The sequence below is a fragment of the Periplaneta americana genome, chromosome 12 (genome assembly GCF_040183065.1).
Source record: "Periplaneta americana isolate PAMFEO1 chromosome 12, P.americana_PAMFEO1_priV1, whole genome shotgun sequence".
NCBI classification, from domain to species: domain Eukaryota; kingdom Metazoa; phylum Arthropoda; class Insecta; order Blattodea; family Blattidae; genus Periplaneta; species Periplaneta americana.
In genome coordinates, this window is record NC_091128.1 from 111,474,414 (window position 1) to 111,491,309 (window position 16,896).

The window sequence follows — 16,896 nt, forward strand, 5'->3', positions numbered from 1 at the left end:
CGAAGCTCAATACGTAAGGAATATGCATCCATAGATAGTTGCTAATCACTAGGATCGCTACTATCGCCTCAGCACAGACAATGCGAAATAGTACCGGCACAGTCTATTGTTCCTAGTAGCCTCAACAACTCAAGCTTCGTGACTGTATATACTAGACTGTGCTATCACTTCAATTCATCCCAGAATTAAGAAGCTAACGGACAGAAGACAGCAACAAAGTCTCACTAGCCTCGCTAAAACCTTAAAAATTCTCTGGTGTAATAAAAATGAAATATATTAAGCATTAAGGTTAATTTTTTTCAAAATATCATAATTTATTATTGTTGTGTTAAGGTGCTGCGTTTTTAAATTCATAATATTAATTAGTAGTGTTGTAAATAGTGTTAAAATTAAGAGATTCATACATTTTATACGTAAAATTACATACTGTACATTGCATATAAAAACATTTGGCGTGTGTATGTGCGATAAAAGTTTCGTCGACATGTTGACACCCTTCTCTTGCTTCCCCTGCTCAACTGACTTCTGTGGTGAGATACAGTGCATAATCATTCTTCTCATTATCATTTCTTTTCCAGACCAGTATCATTAAAATCAATTTAATAATACAATGGTCAACGTAATACATTTTATAAGATTCTGGTGATCAGAAGGGGACAATTTGCCAATGAAAATTAGGATAAATTAATTATGTTGACTTCAGAAAACAACATTCTACAAAATTTCATTAATCCAGAGATTGATAATTAATTAAATTATTTTGTCAACTCGCCACACCGTTTTCATAGTGCACTAATATTCTTTAAGTATTAAGATTACGCAGTACATAATTATTAATTCTTATGTTAGTTAACTGTATGAACTTTAAACAAAATTGGAAAGGTATTTACGAGTAAATTTGTTGGGAGCAGGTCCTCGTCTTATGGAAAAAGAGTCAACATCTGTGGAGTAACGGTTAGCGCATCTGGCCGCGAAACCAGGTGGCCTGGGTTCGATTCCCGGTTGGGGCAAGTTACCTGGTTGAGGTTTTTTCCGGGATTTTCCCTCAACCCAATGTAAGCAAATGCTGGGTAACTATCGGTGCTGGACCCCGGACTCATTTCACCGGCATAATCCCCTTCATCTTATTCAGACGCTAAATAGCCTAAGATGTTGAAAAAGCGTCGAAAAATAACCTACTAAAATAAAAAAAATAAGTATGAAAAAAGAATTTACCGGGCCACTGTCTCTCAAACGTTGAGAACCACTAGTTTAGACCATTAAAATCGCCAACAATTATGAGAGTTCATTTATTACATACATTTTAAAGCTTGTATTTTTAAAGTGGATCATTGAACTAGACACCTAGGCCTACTCAGAAAAATGTTCTTCACCACTTGTGTAATGCTTTACGCGTATCTTTCTCTTTGGCGGGAGCGCGGCAATGCAACCCGCAGCTCAGCTGCTCCTTAGCGGCAGTAGGCCGATACAACCCACATTATAGCATAAAAATACAAATAAAATATTCCTTAATAATGTAACATGCACTATGATATTTAATTTACTGTATTTCATGCACATTGTAACCTATAGACATCTAAACCCATAAAATCACACAACGTCTAATTACTTAAACGTATTTACCACGTATTTATTTCTACGAATCCCCTATCATATATTTTTTTTTCCTTAATTATAACACTACAACTGCAATGATAATGCTGCTATTGATAGCTATTATGACGACGATGATGAAAATAATGATCATCTACATTATCTAACTACAGTGATTGGGTCCTTTGTCCTGTTTCATCACAATTATCACATTTTTATGAAAATTATGAACCAGTACAAGGTATTCCCAAGTGCCTCAACAGGCTGTTTATTTGAACAACATGGTACACGATTACCAGTAGGTACCATTTAAAACTTCAAAAGATAAGTCCAAGGTAAAGGGTAATACAGCCAGTCCCTGTGAAAAGAAGATAAATCTCATTTACTCCATGTTAATCGAACGTGTGTTCACTAGGTTACATACAGAAACGCGTAAAATAATAATAATAATAATAATAATAATAATAATAATAATAATAATAATAATAATAATAATAATATAATAATAATAACAAAAAGGTTCTGCCAGATTAAATAAATAAATTATTATTATTATTATTATTATTATTATTATTATTATTATTATATCTATTATCAGGCAGTTCATCTCACTTGACGATATGTGTCAGAGGAAGAACAATATAGGCCTACATCTGAAGTCTGATTAGTGAAATATATTACTAGTCAGCTATGTATAGGTAGGTACAATGGAGAAGGAAAGGAACTGGTCACTCTACCTCATTATCTCTTGGCTTAGTTGCCTCATGAGTGATTCTTTTTTTTGTCACTTTTGAGGTTTAAGTCTGTTTTCGGACAGTTGATTAAGCAATAATAATAATAATAATAATAATAATAATAATAATAATAATAATAATATTATTATTATTATTATTATTATTATTATACACTAGGTTTAGCCTATATACTGTATATTATCTATTAATATATTATTATATATATTATTATTATTATTATACACTAGGTTTAGCCTATATACTGTATATTATCTATTAATATATTATTATATATTATTATTATTATTATTATTATTATTATTATTATTATTATTATTTCATTCCTCCACAGAGACCAACGCTTATATGGTCTTACATCATACCGTACATTGTCTTTAAAGTTCCTGCACATGCAGCTTTTGAGTTCAAATACTTAATGATGTAAATAATTATTTATTAACAATTATTTTTGTTCATTGAGGAGCCCAATCTAGGCTGCCCTCAATTCAGTGCCATGTATTGTATTTATATTTTATTTAGAAATGATCTGTACAGAGCTAAATGCGCTGATCAATCATTAAATTATAAAAAAAAATACTTGATGAAACATTATTCGCAGATAATCCTCCACGCTGTGTATAACGCCCGTATTTCACGTTACGGGTTCTCTTAACATGTGCGCAGTTTCTACCTACAGAAGAGTCGCTTTTGCGTTTCTGTGATGCTGTCTCTTCGCGGAAACTTTTCAGATAATTTTGAAGAGTATATATTGTTTATATTACCAGTAACTATTGTTACAATTTTTGTTTTCGTTTTTCATTTCGACAATCAGATCCTTACATTTCAGTATTTTTCCTGCGTCTTTTCTTAGTTGTAATGTTTCGGACTTAAAAATTTGCAACATCTATTACTTCAAGCATATCGGTACCCCTTCTTGTTAATTTATTACATACATACATACATACATACATACATACATACATACATACATACATACATACATACATACATACATACATACATACATACATACATACATACATAAGGAACCCGGAGGTTCGTTACCGCCCTCACATAAGCCTGCCATCGGTTCTTATCCTGAGAAAGATAATTCAGTTTCTAACATCATGTCCCAGCTTTCTCAAATCCATTTTAATATAATCCTACCACCTACGTCTCGGCCTCTCCAAAGGTTTTTTCTCCCCTTAGGTCTACCAACTAACATTCTATATGCAATTCTGGATTCACCCATACGTGCTACATGCCCCGCCCATCTCAAACGTCTGGTTTAATGTTCCTAATCATGTTAGGTGAAGAATACAATGCGTGCAGTTATGCGTTGTGTAACTTTCTCCATTTTCCTTTAACTTCATCTCTTTTGGTCCCAAATATTTCGTAAACACCTTTAACCTCTGTTCCTCTCTTAAAGTGAAATTCCAAGTTTCACAACCATACAAAACAACCGGTAATGTATATAACTGTTTTATAAATTCTAACATTCAGCTTTTTTGAGAGCACGCTGGATAACGAAAGCTTCTCAAACGAATAATAACAGGCATTTTTTCCCATATCTATTCTGTGTTTAATTTTCTCTCGAGTATTATTTACATTTGTGACCGTTGCTCCAACGTACTTGAATTTTTTCACCTTTTCAAAGGATATATTTCCATTTCGTACTATGTTCTGGTCACTAGAAAAATAATCATGTAATATTTTGTTTGTTCGGTGTTTACTTCCAAATCTATCTCGTTACTTGCTTCAAGTAAAATTCTTGTTTTTTTCCCTAATTCAATGTATTATTATTATTATTATTATTATTATTATTATTATTATTATTATTATTATTATTATTATTATTATTATTGCTAGTACACGACGCTTCTACTAAAATTCCCTCGCGAGAGACGCAGTTACCTGTGATCATGGACTTTGTTAAAGCGGAATATGTCACGCACTCAAGTTTAGCCTGTGGATTGATCCGAGAAAGAGAGGGAAGCGGAGGATGGGGGTGTAGGCAACGACACAGAAAGCGAGGATCGATGAAAACACGTGAAACACGACGTCGCACTTGGCCACATACTCACGTCCAATGAAACAAGATGTCTGCGGCAGCAAGATGTGTCCAACAGTTTGCAAGCGGGCTGGCGCCCGGGGCTCCCTTCAGCCCCGGATCCTCTCGAGGCCCCACCGTGGCGCACACTGAGCCCGACATTCCGTGTGCTGCTCCGGGCTCCGGGGTGCAGACCATTGCGTCTGCGCTAGCACATCGCCATGGAAACACCGCGTTCTCTTTTGTGAGTGAAATAAATTAATGCAATTTTTTTAACGCATTCGCTCAAGCGGACAAATTTGTGGGCATTCATTAATCTATGCAACGAAAATCAAGTACATACGCCTGCCAATATTTGTTTTCCATTGGATTTATTGACTATAAAGATTACGTATCTCAAATGCAATTACAGTTAACAGTTGTTGCGAAGTTAGTACGCAACAACAAGTGGCTTTAATACGCAGTTCGACCGTGAAATAATGAGGCCGCAATCATTTTATTGTTACAAAACCCCAAGTTCCAGAAACTAGGCGTTCAAGTTGTGTTAGTCCGAACGTGTTTATGCATTATTAGAGATAGTCAAAATTCGTGACTCGCGAAATCGCAAAAATCCTAAAAACCAAATAAACATATTAAAAGTATTTATTTCAGTCACTGACTTCACAACGTATGTTTAAGGTGTTAAACCTTTACATTACATGTTTGAAAGATGTATAAACGTTTTCGTTGGTCAGAGCCAACATCATCAGATACGAAGTACATTTCGGTAATATCAATAATCTCTACATAATTTCTACAAATACAATACATATTTAGTGACATGTAAACTGAACCTTATTAAAATCAACATGGTTATGATACATTTTGACATTCTTACATGACAGCCCTTATTGTCAATTATTTAAAATACACGTGTAAGTTGCAAAGTATATATGTTTGCAAGTCTTCACACATGGAATAATGAAGTAACTTGATGTAAAAGAATAAAAAATAAAAATAATAAAATATAAAACTAAGGTAGAAATGTTGTGAATGTAAAGAGTTGCAAATTATAGTACTGTATTTGAATACATTTATTGTGTTCATATTTTTGTTTCCCATTAATGCACATATTTAACCATTCAAACGTATGTACTCGTATCATGGTGTGTCTCATATTTTATCTTGATTGTTATTTCAAATTAATATGATTGTCTTATAAATGCTAATATTATAAATTGGGTTGTCTAATGTTGATAGTAATATACATTTAATTTGACGATGATGCTGTTCTTCCAATCTGGAAATAATTGAATTCAATAAGTTGATGATCCAACTTTAAGCAGTTTTGAATTTAATTTGTGTACTATATTAAATGGATGGAAACTTACATGGTGATGTGGGATCAGTATCCAATACTATAATCGTAATAAACTGTGTAATAAGGCTCAAGTCAGGTGTCAGAATTAACTGGAAAAGATCAAAAGTTAATTAAATTAAATTACTATCAATGACGTTAATGAAACAACTATTTGACAGTATCATATGGATTTCAATGAAGATCAAAATTCGGTGCTGTTATTTAATAATTACGAGGATGAAATAGTTGTGTGCGATTATTATACACTGCTAGCATAATTTAATATACAATACAGACTTCTCTGAAAACTAAAAAATGAATTGCAAATAAACATAGTTTAAAACATGCTTCACATATAAAATATCATGTAATTACACGTTTCAACTCGCGAAACACTTGCGAAAAATCGCAGAAATCCTATGACTCCCGAATTTAGCATATTTTCAGTCGTTATTCGCGAAAAGACGCAATTTTTCAGCAATTAATAAATACATTATCCAAATTTGGAAATTTTAGAAGTTTTGTTTGAAAAATGCATATAGTTAAAAATATTCCTGGACTTTCAGTGCGAGAAGGTTTGCTGTCGTTACGTGAAGATCACAGTGATTTTGTGGACGGAGCACTCCAAACTATATGGGTTCCAGTTTCTAATGTTGACTGTGACCTTTTTTCACAGTTCTCGTGCGTGCTAATAAATAGAACAAACCTTACAATGACAAACTTAGAATTGTTGTCTGCGTACAACTTTGACTGTTAAAAATGCTACGTATCTTTAGAATTGTTGTCAACGTAAAACTTTGAACATTATAATTGTCAATTATTTTAAGCAACATAATAATTTAATAAAACAGGGTGAAAATTTCAGGTTTACTCAAGAAATTTTTGTTTTCACTCAAGAATTTTTATCCTTTTTAACCAAGAATTTTAGCTTCTTTTATTCAAGAATTTTGACTGTCTCTATGCATTATATAGAGAATGTTTAACAGAGGGCAAAACTTCAGGGTAGATTCCTAATAAACTTACTTACAAATGGCTTTTAAAGAACCCAGAGGTTCATTACTGCCCTCACATAAGCCCGCCATCGGTCCCTATCCTGAGCAAGATTAATCCAGTCTCTATCATCATATCCCACTTCCCTCAAATCCATTTTAATATTATCCTTTCATCTAAGTCTCGGCCTCCCCAAAGGTATTTTTCCCCTCATATCTCCCAACTAACACTTTATACGCATTTCTGGATTCACTCATACGTGCTACATGCCCTGTCCATAACAAACATCTGAATTTAATGTACCTAATTATGTTAAGTGAATAATACAATGCGTGCAGTTCTGAGTTGTGTAACTTTCTCATTTCTCCTGTAACTTCATTCGTCTTAATCCCAAATATTTTCTTATGCACCTTATTTCCGAACACTCTTTATCTCTGTTCCTCTCTCAAAGTGAGAGTCCAAGTTTCACAACCATACAGAACAAGCGGTAATATAACTGTTTTATAAATTCTAACTTTCAGATTTTTTGACAGCAGACTACATGACAAAAGCTTCTTAACCGAATAATAACACGCATTTCCCATATTTATTCTGCGTTTAATTTCCTCTCGAGTGTCATTTATATTTCGTCGTTGTTCCTGCAATAACTCCTATGTGCAAAATATAAAATTTTTCAGTAGGAAGAAAAAACACACTTATTCATCCTATGACAGCCATACATAGGAGGCTGTGAATTCTTACATTTTCGAAACAAAGAAATATAATTTACATATAGGAGATTTTATTATTTGCTGTATCACTAAGTTATTTAATAGAGCAAAAATCTGAAAATCGATAAATATGTCACATAGGAGTTATTGCAGAAACAACGACGATTTGCTACTATTGCTCCAAGATATTTGAATTTTTCCACTTCTTCAAAGAACGAATTTCCCATTTTTTATATTTCTATTTCGCACTACGTTCTGATCACGAGACGCAATCATATACTTTGCTTTTTTCGGGATTTACTTCTAAGTCTATCTCATTACTTGCTTCAAGTAAAATTCCCGTGTTTTCCCTAATAGTTTGTGAATTTTCTCCTAAGATATTCACGTCATCCGCATAGACAAGCAGCTGATGTAACCCGTTCAATTCCAAACCCTCTCTGTTATTCTGAACTTCCTAATGGCATATTCTAGAGCAAAGTTAATAAGTAAATGTGATAGTACATCTCCTTGCTTTAGCCCACAGTGAATTGGAAAAGCGTCAGACAAAAACTGGCCTATATCAGACACATTTTAATTAATCGAACTAGCTTCTTGGAAATACCAAATTCAATCAGAATATTACATTAATTTCTCTCTTAACCGAGTCATATTTCTTTTTGAAATCTATGAATAACTGATGCACTGTGTCCTTATACTCTCATTTTTTCTCCAATATCTGTTGAGTACAAAAAATCTGATCAATAGCGATCTATTACGTCTAAAATCACATTTATGATCCGCAATAATATTATCTACATATGGAATTAATCTTCTCAAAAGAACATTGGACAAAATTGTTTACGACTTCAGTGAAAGTGATATTCCTCCATAGTTACTACAGTTAGTCTGTAAAAAATATGTTGTATCAACCTGGGTGCAGAAATACTTAGTTTCTGATTTATTAAGATTGTTGAAATAGTATGTTCACACAACCTCAGAAATGTTCGTTATGTTCATCTCCTACCTCAATACAGGTCTCATCTCGTCGTCTCATTGAGTTCCCAACTCTCTCCCAAATCCCTGAACAGCTGCCTCAATTAGGCCACGAATAGTTTTCTTCATCATCGTCTGAGGACGAATACAAAAAAATACCTTACATAATCTCAAAGGAAAAAAGTCCACTGTGTTTAAGCCAGGTGAGCGTAGTGGTCATGCCATTGGTCCACCTGTACCTATCCATCAACCAGGAAATATTTCATTTATGTTCTCGAGGGCAGTAACACTAAAATGTGTGAGCGCTTCATCATACATGAAGTGCAGTCCTCGACCGATTATGTCGTACAAGAAATCAGCCAATTCATTTCGCAAAAAAGCGTTATAATTCTTCATTGTAAGCCTCCTCGGCTGAATGAGAACTCAAAAAGCAAGCTTTCCAACATTTCCGGTGCAGATGTTCATGTACAATCTCATAACAGCGAGACTGAACAGTATAATGAAGATTTTCTTCTGCACAAACGTGCTATTTATGAACATTCTGGATTCAATCTCTTGTGATGATCTTACTGGGTAGCTTGTTAATTCAGAAAGAAAGCATTTACGAACCTATGTCGATATAAACTATTTTTCTTCTCTGCATATTAGGAATCCATTCCTAATATTTTGCCCTGCATTTGTGAAAAACAATGTTTATGAAAGCTCAGATACCACCAATCCCAAACTGGGAATTTACAAGTTTCCTCATACCAAAATTCTCAGAGCATCTCTACAGATTCTTGACATAATTTACACATTTTTAAGCGTATTTTATCAGCCACAAAAGCTTACTTTAATTTCCCAACCGTGCTTAGAACATAAACTTGTAGAAAATTTCCAAAATGATGCGAGTTTTCTCCACATTTTCATTGTACTGAGCAGAAAATGGCTGCCTAGACGAGGTCCATCCTTACAAACGCATGCACCATGGAAAGATATATACCGTACTATAAAAAAATTAAGCCGAATCTTGGTACCAGTCCTGCTGAATGTAGACAACAAACTTCGCAAGACTGTCCGCCCTGGTTATTTTATTTTCCCAGTACCCACCATATCTGGGAAGGTGCCCGATGGGAGACTAGCAACTCTACACGGGACAGGTCTTTCACGACAGTTTATTTTTTTTCATGTGATTTTATGTAGATATTGACTTACATTTTCTGCATTGACTGTTCAAATTGGGGCCACCGACCTTACTATAAAGTTGACAACGACGTTACATTTTTTGTTGGACTTTTGTGAAAACTCCCTGAATTCCTTTAATCGCTACGATAACAGCATGAATCTTGGCTATCAGATCTTCCTCAGACTCCACGGTGGTCTCGTACATGAGGCATTTCATGTAGTCCAATCAGGAAGACGTCTAGGGGGCTGAGGTCAGGTGAACGTGGTGACTATTGTGAAAGTCCCCTTCTACCAATCCAGTGACCTCCAAATATTTGGAATACGTCGACATCTCTTCGTACAAACCGCGAGCAGCCTTCTCATTTCTTCCAGCTTCTCCGTAAATCAGAAGCATGTCCGTGTATTCAGCGAACTTGTACCGAATTACACTTCAGATAGGAATTAGAAATTACGGATGCGTTTTACTACAATTATTATCAATTCGACATGTAAATGAGTCGAAAACTGACGAATCCACTTGCAGTCCTTCCACAACTTCACTCACCAATTCCCACAGTGTTTACTTTCCGAGCAGTCTAAAATGGAGCGGCGATTGGTCTAACGCAAGATCAATCCTCCTAGTGATATCAAATAATACCTTTCGAATGTCGTGTAGGATGGGTGACCTACCCATCAGGAGCTATCTTCCGCATGCTCTAGCGGCGAAAGGAGGAATTTCGGACCACAGCTACATGTTTATTAGCAAAATATGTTCCTTGTAGCACCTACTTCCTGCCTTGAAACGTTGTCTCATGAGTTCATTAACACTCCGTATGTGACGAATGAATATAGAGAACAATGTTAACTAATATTCAAATAATACTTTTGTTTCCTTTTTAACGTACTAACCTAGCTTGCACGCATGGTAGAAACATAGAGCACATTGACCTGCCAAGTTAACTATCTCTCAGCCAATAAATGCTGCGAATGGCATGCAGAACGTTGTTTATGTCTTGGAGACATGATACGTGAACATCCCATAGAGACTGGCACGGATGCCTCCACGCAATCTTATCGGGTACAAGGAACCAAGCATTACGATCTGGTGACAAGCTGCGAGTCGAGTAGGCTTCCACGGGGTCAGTCTCACTTGTGATGGAGGATATGCAGTGCACTTCAGCCAAGATATCCGAAGCAGTCTTCTTCATCGTCGTAATTACATAATCGCAATCATCATTGTTATGCAATTGCCATTCCCGTCATCGTGTCATCGTTTCTACCATCATCACCACCACCTCAACTATCATCATCATCATCATCATCATGTCCAACATAATTATCATCTCGGCCATCATCATTTTCATCAAGACCATCATTTTCGTCTTCAAGATCATCATCATTATCGTTTCAACCATCATCACCACCACCACCACCACCACCACCTCAACTATCATCATCGGCATCACCACCACCAACTCAACATACTATCATCATCTCGACTAACATCATTATCATCTCGGCCATCATCATTATCGTTTCTACCATCATCACCACTACCTCAACTATCATCAGCATCAGTACCATCACCACCACCACCTCAACTATCATCGTATCATCATCTCAACCAACTCCATCTCAGCCATCATCATTTTCATCAAGACCATCATCATTATCGTTTCTACCATGATCACCACTACCTCAACTATCATCAGCATCAGTACCATTGCCAACACCACCACCACCACCACCACCACCACCACCACCACCTCAACTATCATATCATCTCGGCCATCATCATTTTCATCAAGACCATCATCATTATCGTTTCTACCACCATCATCACCACCACCTCAACATACTATCATCATCTTGACCAACATTATCAACATCACTACTTCGACCACCACCACCTTCATCGTTGTAATCACTGTCCTAGCAAGTCGAATTCGAGACGGCGAACAGCTTACAATATTATATCTGCAGTGCTTGGGAAAAGTGACATAAGTCAGTTTCCACAAACCTTTTTTTGATAATTTATTGACAACTTACACTGGTTTATGTCGTTTTGATTTTTTCTGTATGAATTATTGTAATGAGAGAAATACTTATGTATTTTTTTCCAAGCGAGCAGATGTTCGGCCATCATCATTATCATCATTAGTTGTCAGTAAATTATCAAAAAAGGTTTGTGGAAACTGACTTGTGTCACTTTTACCGAGCAGTACAGAATATAGCATACACTCCTGCCTCCTTTGCGCCTCGTCCTCTTCCTTCCGTTCTTTCTTCTCCTTTGTATTATTGATCTATTCCTCATCTTCCTTTCCTTATTTTTTTTCTGCTTGTTCTCTATCTTTTTCGAGGTGTCTTGCCTCATTACATGCTGTACGACTACAATCTACATCAATACATTGCACCATCCCCGTACCATGGCACGTAGATATTTCAGCTACAAATCCCAAACAATTGTGCTATGTGGATTACTGTCTATTGTAATTGGGGCTTTGCCCTGTTACAGACATAAATAAATATGATACAGGCAATCCGACACTGCAAGTTAATGTGATGGGCGACAAAATGTTAGATTTCACAATATTTTATATGAAAAACAATATACCTTACACTTGTTACTTTGAGTGAAATATGTAAGTGTGAACGAATTTTTTTTACATGAATATCTTATGTTGTTTCTTTTCTTATCTTCCTTCGCACTCTGTGCGACACTTCATTGCAAGTGCGAGCATATCACTCCGTTCGATATGCGTATAATAAGGTTACGAAATATTAAGGACTGGATGATAAATATTACACAGGATCCATTAATGTCGCGAGAAGCCGCGGAGAATGATGGATGGGATTTTAAAAGATTGATAGACCGCGGTAACAGTACACTACGCAAAGGGCGTTTGTTCGGCAGGGTGGATACCCAGGGGTATGTAAATTACAACGACTGCTCGAATTGAACCTCTCATAAAAGAGAGAATCTGTTATCCTTTCTCTCATTTCTCTTTTTTTTTATCTTTTTCCATACTTTTGTTTCCTTCTTTATCATTCTTCCTTTCCTGTCGTTCCTCTTCTTTAATTTTTACTTCTTTGACCTGTATTAATTACTTTTGATGTCAAACGGCTACACTCGACCATACTTACTTATGGTTTTTAGAGAACCCGGAGGTTCATTGCCGCTCTCACATAAGCCCGCCATCGGTCCCTATCCTGAGCAACATTAATCCAGTTTCTGCCATCATATCCCACCTCTCTCAAATGCACTTTAATATTATCCTCCCATCTACGTCTCGGCCTCCCCAAAGGTCTTTTTCCCCTCCAGCTTCCCAACAAACACTCTATATGCATTTCTGGATTAGCTCATACATTCTACATGTCCTGCCCATCTCAAACGTCAGATTTAATGTTGCTAATTATGTCAGGTGAAGAATACAATGCGTGCCGTTCTACGTTGTGTAACTTTCTTCATACTCCAGTAACTTCACCCCTCTTAGCCTGTTCCTCTCTCAAAATGAGAATCCACGTTTCACAATCATACAAAACAACTGTTTTATAAATTCTAACATTCAGCTTATTTTTGAGAGAAGACTGGATGATAAAAGCTTCTCAGCCGGATAATACAGGCATTTCTCATATTTATTCTGAGTGTACTTTCCTCTCGAGCCTACAGCTGGCAGAGGTGACCAACTTAACTACTCTTACGAAGCACTGTGTGCATTCAAATTAGAGGTGGGGAAAAAATAACGTAACAGCACCTTGGAGTACTATATTCCAAAATAACGCTAGTACGAAATACTTGCTGTTACAAAATACTCGTTTCACTTTGGAACCACATTATGACAACGCCTGTTCCACAGAACGGAACATGTTTGGCACTATTGAAAACAATGGGTGGGCTCAAACATTTGAGGTATAAGTTAAATAAATGTCATACGTATAATGATAACATGATAAATTATTGGATGAGCTCGGATCCCACGAGCCCATATAAGTTGGCGCCGTTGTTTAAAAACAGAATTGGGAATCCTTTCGTCGCACTGAAAAAAATGTTGGAATCTAAAGTGAAAGATAAATAGTAAAGATATGAAGAGCCTCATTAAAAAAGTACACATTATCTTGAAACTAATGTTACTGAATACAGGATTTTATCAAATAATTATTAGCATAATGCATGTATTAGAGTACAGTAATTACATTGTGAATCCCGCGCCGTGGCGTCGTGGTCTAAGGGATCCTGCCTAGGACTCGCGTTACGGAATGCGCGCTGGTTCGAGTCCTCATGAAATTTCGGCCAGTGTATGGGACCGGTGCCCACCCAGCATCATGATGCACTTGGGGAGCTACGATAGGTAGCGAAAATCCGGTTTCGCAAACCAGCTCTAACGATTGGGGGGATCATTGTGCTAACCACACGATATCTCCATTATGGTTGGATGATCGTCCACCTCTGCTTCGGCAAGTGGACGTGAGGCCAGCAGCCAGCTGATCGGTCTTGGCCCTTCACAGGCTGTAGCGCAAAAAAAAAATTGTGAATTTTATCAAGGGAGGTGAAAATATATAGGTTATGTTTTATTTACAAATATTTTACAATTTTAGTTTCATTACCAATTCTTGAAATTAAACTAAATTCTGTTAAAACATGACTATTGTCGAAGTTTTTCATTTACAAAACTACAACGGTAAATTTTCATATTTCATTACAATGAGATTATTACTCTTCATGGCGATATTAATATGAATTTTAGCACGGCCGAAATGATTATAGCTTTCATTTACTAATTTTTGGAGAAACTGAACACTATTGTGAACTTGAGCTGAGCACAAGAGAAAGAATAGGTTAGGTTTTATTTACCATTGGGATCCACTTCGATATCGTGACCAATAAAATTTACAAATAGACCTAATTTAAAATTGCATTACATTTGCTGCTCCGAAAAACCTAATCTACGAATTCAATTTGGCATTAGAAAACATTTCTTTTCCACGAATTCACATCTCGGCTTACTATGACATACTGCATCACATGACATACAGGGACGTATGTGATCATTTAGCGTCCTAAATACAACTGTTATATTACATACTAGTCGTACGTGCATGTTCCAAAATACCACTGTTACATTACATACTACATACTACCGTTCCATCAGATACTATACTAAAAGCCAGGTTATGAACCGACTAAACAGGAAGTAGTTGGCAGGGCGAGAGGAAAGTGCGGGTTAGAGGGGTAGCCTGTGCAGCGATGACACGTTGAGTATGGCGGGCCGGTGGGGGGAAGGAGAACGGAGCTTTTCTTTGGACCTCACGTGAAAATGTCGTCTGCTAACGAAAATCTGGCAACGGAATCACGGAGACAGTGTAGCCAAACTTCCCAGTTCTTTTGGTGTACCACGTGCTTTACGAGTCGCATTTCGTACCAGCGTCATTAGCTCGTGCTTTCTTAAAAGCAGTAATTTTAATTACTAATATTGTGGATAGTGTTATCGAGAACTATATACAGTAGTTATTTTAAACATATCGATGACAAACGCTGAACATGCTTTGAATCTCGCGCCACTATGTGGCAATAGAGCTCAGAAAGCGAACGTTGCTTCCGGTTTAGTCGGTTCATAACCTAGCTTTTAGTATAGTCAACCGTGCGGTTCCAAGATACCACATCTGAAAAGATGTGTTTTCGTTATCTGAAAAAAAGTTTTTCCTAATTTTATATTAAAAGATATATAGTAGACTGTGACACCACTGTGCACCTTGTAGTTACACACAAGTTACATATGGTACTGTTATTTCGGAACTGTTATTTGGAACCTAGTATTTTCAAGGAACTGGAACAGTTGGAACCGTTAGGAGAAAATAACAACTTTTCCCATCTCTAATTCAAATGCACTCAGGAACAAAAATGAGCAACGTTGGCATTGCAGGCATTGGGATGATCTGTTCTCGCTTACTGCCCGTATACAGCGAAGTGTTTTCCTGCACAAAGAGCACGAGTTGACCACCTCTGATCTAACGCAACTCAGAACATACATTGCCGAGGGATAAACATCCATTCTCTGGCGGAGATTGAACCGATGACCATGTCTTTCACGCAAAGTTAAAACTATGCTTCAGCCAGTCGGCTTAAAAAAGGTCTCAAACCTTGTACTTTAAATTCTGAATTTCACGTCTACGACTGGATGACTTTTCTCCTCAAAATTTCCAGAACGGCTCCGGGGTCCACTCAGTCTTTCGTTAAATTGAATGCAGTCTTTCTTGGGCGTAGACGAAGTGTAGTGCTGACCACATCACCTCATTATAGTGCATGGAACTCTACCTCCATGCTCCCATTTTTCTTATGGCATGTGCAAGGGATATCTTTCCTCTTAGCTTTGTTTTTATACTGTAGCCTATTTTTTGTAGGCCTAATCCGAGTTGGGCGTGAAGTAGCAATACCAGGATTGCGTGCATCTCTTAGTTCTGTGATCATTTACTATTCACAAGAGTGGCTTAGTTATTAACGTGTAGTTTAGAGGTATCAAGAACGCCTTCTGTTTCCTTGAACAATTTTACTACCGTTTGTTTTCAAAACTGTGGTCGTAATACAACTCCCGTGACTGGTACTACTTACAGCATTGTGTTGCTTACAGAAAGAGCACGTTCGCTCCTGGCTTCAGACTGGCAATAAGTCTTTATTCTTTCTCGACTCCAGGAATTTCCTTATGATTTGCAGGCAAGGTATTTTCCAACTGACGTAGAGTAACACAGGATACTCAGTTTCTAATAATAATTTCATAACTGAATCGATTCTTTTTGAAAGGTCACATGTCCACTTTCGTCAATTTCACAGGAGAATAAAAAAACTGTTTATTTTTCGAATGGTACTTTGTAGTATAATCAGATATTTTTTGTTCTACGACAGAGGTGTAAATTTACATTTATATGCATAAACTAATGGTAACATCACTAAAACACAATTTCTGTTTGAGAGAATTCAATATATTCTTTAACCCGCGCATGGCCAGATTTAAGAACTTAAGCATTTTTATTTAATTATTATTATTCTTTTTTTTTACACTCTCTATGTTCTCGCAAGTAAGCTTCTTGTTTTGTTAACGTAGCTTTTGTATCAGATATATTGATAGTATTGCGTCATAGCGTATGACGTGACATCCATTAGATAACAACCAAGCATGTTATGCAGTGCCGATCTTCTTACTAAGTTCATTAATATGTTTATTAACATAGCAGCTATTTTAGCTGCAGTGAATCTGAAAACAGATTCTGAAAGCACGTGAAATTCTACTTACATCTTAGCCAGCATGTTTAGATTCATCTCCTGCTACTCAGCAGACTCGAAAGCTTAAATTAATGTCCTCAAGTTAAGTA

General features: G+C 36.4%; 1 protein-coding gene and 1 long non-coding RNA gene across 3 annotated transcripts in view; one reads left to right on the plus strand and one right to left on the minus strand.

Moving 5' to 3' along the window:
- LOC138710824 (uncharacterized) overlaps positions 1 to 16,896 on the minus strand; it is a 169,043-nt gene that overhangs the window by 142,662 nt on the left and 9,485 nt on the right. The window contains exon 1 of one of the 2 annotated variants that reach the window (XM_069841968.1): positions 4,412 to 4,543. The exons of the other annotated variant lie outside the window; for it this stretch is intronic. The gene's annotated coding sequence lies outside the window, so the exon portion shown is untranslated. Of the gene's footprint in view, positions 1 to 4,411; positions 4,544 to 16,896 lie in introns of those variants that run through there. 2 annotated transcript variants of the gene reach the window in all.
- Positions 1 to 16,896, plus strand: part of LOC138710826 (uncharacterized) — a 163,345-nt gene that overhangs the window by 125,352 nt on the left and 21,097 nt on the right. The window lies entirely within an intron of this gene.